We start from the raw sequence: 5,842 nt of genomic DNA, 5'->3' as shown, positions 1-5,842 counted from the left end.
ATCAGTTTAGACTTTTTGGACTTTTAAAGTGTCTGAGACAAAAGTAGTGATTGAATTTAATCTTATTGGATGAAAACTATCCAATAAAGTTAAATTTTATCCAAATTTGTCAAATTAAAATTTGAAAAATTTTCAAGGAGTATAGGATTCTTGAGTCAGAGTTGTGTTAGGAGTTGTGTTAGGAGGATTCTTGAGTCAGAGTTGTTGGGGGAGAGGGTTCTTGAGTCAGGATGTAAGGTAAGAGGGTTATTGAGTCAGTATGTAAGGTGAGAGGATTCTTGGGTCAGTTTGTAAGGTGGGAGGATTCTTGAGTCAGGATGTAAGGTAGGAGGATTCTTGAGTCAGTATGTAAGGTGAGAGGATTCTTGGGTCAGTTTGTAAGGTGGGAGGATTCTTGAGTCAGGATGTAAGGTAGGAGGATTCTTGAGTCAGTATGTAAGGTGAGAGGATTCTTGGGTCAGTTTGTAAGGTGGGAGGATTCTTGAGTCAGGATGTAAGGTAGGAGGATTATATGGTCAGAGTTGTTATGTGAATGAGTTGACTGAAGTATCCTATGTGATTGAGTTGACTGAAGGTTGACTGTGTTTGGTTTTGACTGGGGATGACTTGTGAGTTCAAACTGTCACTTTTATACTACTAGGGATTAATGTCCGACCTGGACTATGAGCCCTGGGGTTAACGGGGGTGATAGTCCGCCTTGATGCCAAGAGGAGAGAAGTTTTTCAAATGCAATGATAAAGATGGAGGCGAATTTTCTCAATGAACAGTGTTTATTTTAAAAGAATTCACATTTTAGTTAAACGTTGTAAACTTTAAGCTGGCATGCGTTTACGCCTACTTTGCTAGTTTTTCCTCCTTTTGATATTATGTAAGTTCCACTTTCGTTCCTTTTTCGACTGTATACGGGCCCAGCCAAGGTTCATCCTGTTTCCCCCCCTTTCTGTCTGCCCTCCTATTTTTCTTTTTGAGCACGAAAGTCCCAACTTGGAAGAGCTGAAAAGATATAACCATGTATCACGTACAGAATATATTGATATAATGGCCATGAAATATCGACAGCCGAGCTTTGCATTGCATACATTTAAGGATGGTTAATAATTAACACTCTACAGTGCACTAATTTATGCAAAGCATAATCGCCCCTGCCCCAAGAGTCTCTTTTCTTTTTCGTACCTGTTGTACATCTTGGCGACATCGCCGCTTGTCATAGTTCTTCTTTTGACGGGTCTGGGCAACTTTAATGTTAGCCATTGCTTTTTCTCCCACGGCGCTTCGCATTCTAGTGACCCTGGCTGCTATCTCAGTGCTGGTCGAGGGATCTGCAGTCTCTATTTCCTCCATTTCTTCATCAGTGTTCTGGACATCTTCGGGTTCGATTGGTTCGCTGGATGAAAGGGGAATAATATACAGTGGAATGAATAAAAACTGACACAGGACAAGATCTTTCTGATGTAGGTGCGTAATAAAGGAGCATTGGTAGAAGGCGTCAACAGTTTTTAAAGTATTTCGTTAATATTACTCACCGCCCAAACATCAGATAGAATGGCTGAAATCCTGTTGACGCATGTACAGAGGTATTGTAAGCAAACACGCACTCTGGTAGAAGGTCATCCCAGTCGTTTTTATCATCATTTTGCAGCTTCAGAATCTGTCGCTCGAGAGTTTGGTTGTATCGTTCTGTGTAACCAAAACAGAATGCACCAATCAAACCAAGTTTCCACACCGTTTAAGTTGGCGAAGAAATTTTCAAGCGAATTCGTTATCCTTTTATTAATAAATATTCGGCATGGATGGATCATCAAGTTGCAGTAGCCGTGAGATGTCGGTGCAAAGCATTCCCTATGAATTAAAACTATGTAACCTACCTGTAAGGCCATTACACTGGGGATGATAGGCAGAGGTGCGTCTGTGAGTGATTTTGAGTATTTGTGTTATTTCCTCTACGACAGCATTATTAAATTCTCTTCCCTGATCGGACAGGAGTTTTTTGGGGAATCCAAACCTAGAATGAGATGGAAAAGAGTAATTTCGTTGGGAGGTCTTACATTAATGCAATTCAGTTTGAAGCGGTTAATGATTCCACATCGGAGGTAGCTTGAAGGGACAAAACTAATAATGTAAAACCTATTGGCAGGTTGAATACTCACACTAAGAACAGTTCGTAAAGTACGCGTCCGACACCGACCGCCTCCTTCGACTTCAATGGTTTGGCCTGTGCCATCTTGCTGTAATAGCACGTTACAGTGCATATGTATTTATTACCGCGCGGTGTTTCAGTGAGAGGGCCAATTAGATCAATTCCGATCTGAAATGGAAAATACATTATCTGTCACATATCGGGTTTCATATTTAGTAGTTACAGGAATTTTCAAATCATAAATACATGTAAAGCGTCAGGTTATGATTACTTACGGATAACCAGGCTTGTGGGGTCTTGACAGGAATTGGATGAAGTGGATTACCAACATTCGGTGTCTTCTGGTTGACTCTCTGGCACCTGTCACATTTTTTAATGAATGACACTACGTCTTCGTAGAGGGTTGGCCACCAGTAGCGCTTTTGAACTCGGGCGACAGTCTTATCACGCCCGAAGTGACCACCTATGGAGATAAGATCATTTATGGTATTACTGTTATTGAAATGTAACCTGGTAACTTGACCTGCACGAATGACTAACAAGTTTTATGATAACTCATCTATGCTGACAAATCGAATATAATCCAAAAGTGGAACTTTTTGATAGCATATATTGTTCAGCTTACAAATCAGAGCTTTCGCAGCAATCCAGCTACTTCGTCAGTGACGATCTGCGCATGCGCGGATGCGTAGACTAACAAGTTGCTTTAACAAAGTTTTGAAGATGGCACTGGACCAATGCAGTCGATGAGGTCATTTAGGCACAAGAACAAAAAAATCTCAATAGAGGCCTCTACCTGGAAAACTGAAGCAAGAGAATAAGAAGCTACCAGTAAAAGAGTAACAAGTTTTCCGAGTAATTACCTAATTTGCCGCCGTGAAGTCCATGTAAAATGTCGTTTCTCTCATTTTCTTCGCGCAAGACCTCACGCCAGTCACCATCCTGATTTGGAGCCTCATGATCATCTGACCCCGAGGTCCCCTCAATATCTGGTTTCGGTGTTGTTACCACTTTGTACCAAAGGCTGCCATCCTGCAACTAAAATTTACACAGTTTAGATTATCTTAGGATTTTACACCCATGATATAGGGAAATATTACATAAAAAAAGGTGGTAGCGCCCGGAGTCGAACTCGGTTCATGGTACTTATAAGAACTTCACCTTTACCACTACACCACGGAGCGGTTGACGGTCGTCTCCTAATTTTTAACCTATTTGTTATTGCGATCATGAATGAACCATAGCGTAATAAGTATTGATTATGAAAAGGACATGCGGACTATGATTTCTGTCATGGTTGTAAAAGTGTATATAGTCCGCTAGGGATTATAGTCCGTTACTTATACTATTATTATTATAGTAATCTACTTATAGGAAGGTCAGGGATAGAAGTCCGGTTAAGACTACTATCCCTAGGGATCATCTGTCACACCGGCCTGACCAATCGCGCAAGCCATTGCTCTGATGTACAGGCTAGCAACTGGGACGCATAACTTGAAAGACACGCATTTTCCCATTAGTTTTTGCAGAGTTTTCACTGGCACCGTATCCGCCCCCAGAATGTTTTCCCTCAATTCAATGAATTTTTGTTTCTTGGCCTCTGGAATTTGAAATTGTCTTAAATCAGAATGGACAATCAAACCAAGGTTTGTAAGAGCACATGTAGGGACCCAAATGCTCTTGAGTAACTCGAACGTGAACCCAAGCAGTGTAAGCGTGGCTGCATTACAATATATGGCCATTCCCGTTTGCTGTAATTTTGAGCCTCTAACGAACTTCGCCGGCCCCAAAAACCTGTCGTCTATGTATTGTGTTGTTACCACGCCTTTTAACCTCAAATATGCTGTAGCTTGCATACCCACGGACTGATAGACAAAAGGAGATTTGGACCATCCAAATGGCAAGCACTTGTATTGCATATACCATCCACCGAATTGAAGTCAAAAATACACCCAAATAGGCGGATTTCTCATCTGAAGCAGCCATCAAATCTCCTTTGTCTATCAGTGTGGGTATCAATAAGGAACCCTCCAAGGAAAACGGTATATGCTTCATGAATATATTCAAAAATCTTTCATGATGGCACAGACGATTTTTTCTTCCCCCGGTCACCATTAACAGTGGCATCACCAAATGAGGAGGGGCAACCTCCCCAACTCGTCCCAGGAGCTCTAGCGACTCATTTGCCAAACCCTCCTCCAGATGGCGCGCTATTTCCTCGCCATGTGGTGCACGGTTGTTGTGGTTTTCGAATATCGCAGGTGGTGGGATTTTCGCATCATACCGGACACCGTTGAATGTCCCCTTAAACGGCTGAATGAAATTGTAAATATCTACCTTATTCTCAACCCAATCTCCCACCATCTGCGATGACTCATTGTCCACCAACTTCAACAATACTTTCCAGTTGTCCACTTCTTCGTGCAACTGTCCTGCTACAAAGTGTTTATGATCTCTCAATTGTAAATTTTGTAGGAGATCTTCCCAGTTATTCCCCAATTTCTGCCAATCCTTCGTAAGAACTCAGGGTCTGGATGATGAGCGGAGGGGAACGGCCTGCCCGTGCAGTCGACAAACTCCGGCGACCTTACTTCTGACGTTGCCTTGACCGGATTGAACCCCGCATTTTTTTCCCATTCTGGGATACCACGTGACTGAAATGCCGAAATAAACCGTCATTATTTTTCCAACAAAGCGACGTTGAAGTAAGACTGCAAGGGCAGACCTCCCCCTCCCGCTCCCACTGGGCATCAGTGTCCCAGCGAAAACTAGAAGAGAAGACCTAACCCACTGATATTTTCGTCATGTCCAGAAATTCAAACCTACACGTATTTAAACGGAAACAACAAACTCCTCATTTTCATTTAACCTATTTTATTGCCTAATTACTTTTCCTTCAGCTTCTTACTTTTACAATACTGATATTCTTTTCTTTTCTTTTTTTTTCTTTTTTTTTCTTATATACTACCCGATCCGCTTCCCAACAATCTTAAACCCGCATCACACTTTTCTCATCTTAACATTCACCAAATTTTTCTTTTCGTTCTTATTCCAAACCAATAATTACTCGGCCTTTGTTAGTTGAGGGGCGTTGGCCGTATTCTGTGGACATGCCCTAATGAGATGCTCTGACGAATTACACAAATAACAATTTCTTGCGGCGTAGCCAACTCTAGGACCGGATCTGAAATTTCGTCTCCCCCTAAACCCTCTACGATACGGGACATTCGCGTAAGTATGATTAGTGAAACCCCCCTGTTCCATCTTCTTCTCCTTCTCCTTTTCTTTTTCTTTTTCTTCTTTCTTCTTTGCTTTACGCCAGGTATCCACCGCCGCCTGCGCCTTCCTAGCTTGTTCCGTCCCCACTAACCTGGTGATCAAGGTATGTAGACTTATCGTTCTCCCGGCACATTTTCAGCGCCAACTTGTAGGAATCTGCTTCCTCGTGATCCACTCTGGACGCAGTATCATATAGGTGTTCCATTGCCGCTAACAATACACCGTTGTCAGTGCTAGATCGTAACGCTAGGGTCCTCACCTGCTTTAACGCCGCTTCTACCGAGCCCTTCTCTTGTTCCTGCTTTAACTTCTTCATAGACTTTTCCAGTTCGTCCACTCGAGAGCTCTCGCCGGTTGTACTGGTTTTCTCACCGGTTGCACCCTGCCAAATAATTAAAACAAATTAACTGACGAGCCATAAAGATT

This window comes from Lineus longissimus, chromosome 15 (genome assembly GCF_910592395.1).
Source record: "Lineus longissimus chromosome 15, tnLinLong1.2, whole genome shotgun sequence".
In the NCBI taxonomy this organism is placed as follows: Eukaryota; Metazoa; Nemertea; class Pilidiophora; order Heteronemertea; family Lineidae; genus Lineus; species Lineus longissimus.
The sequence above is the reverse complement of the archived record's forward strand: the minus strand, read 5'-3'. Positions refer to the sequence as shown.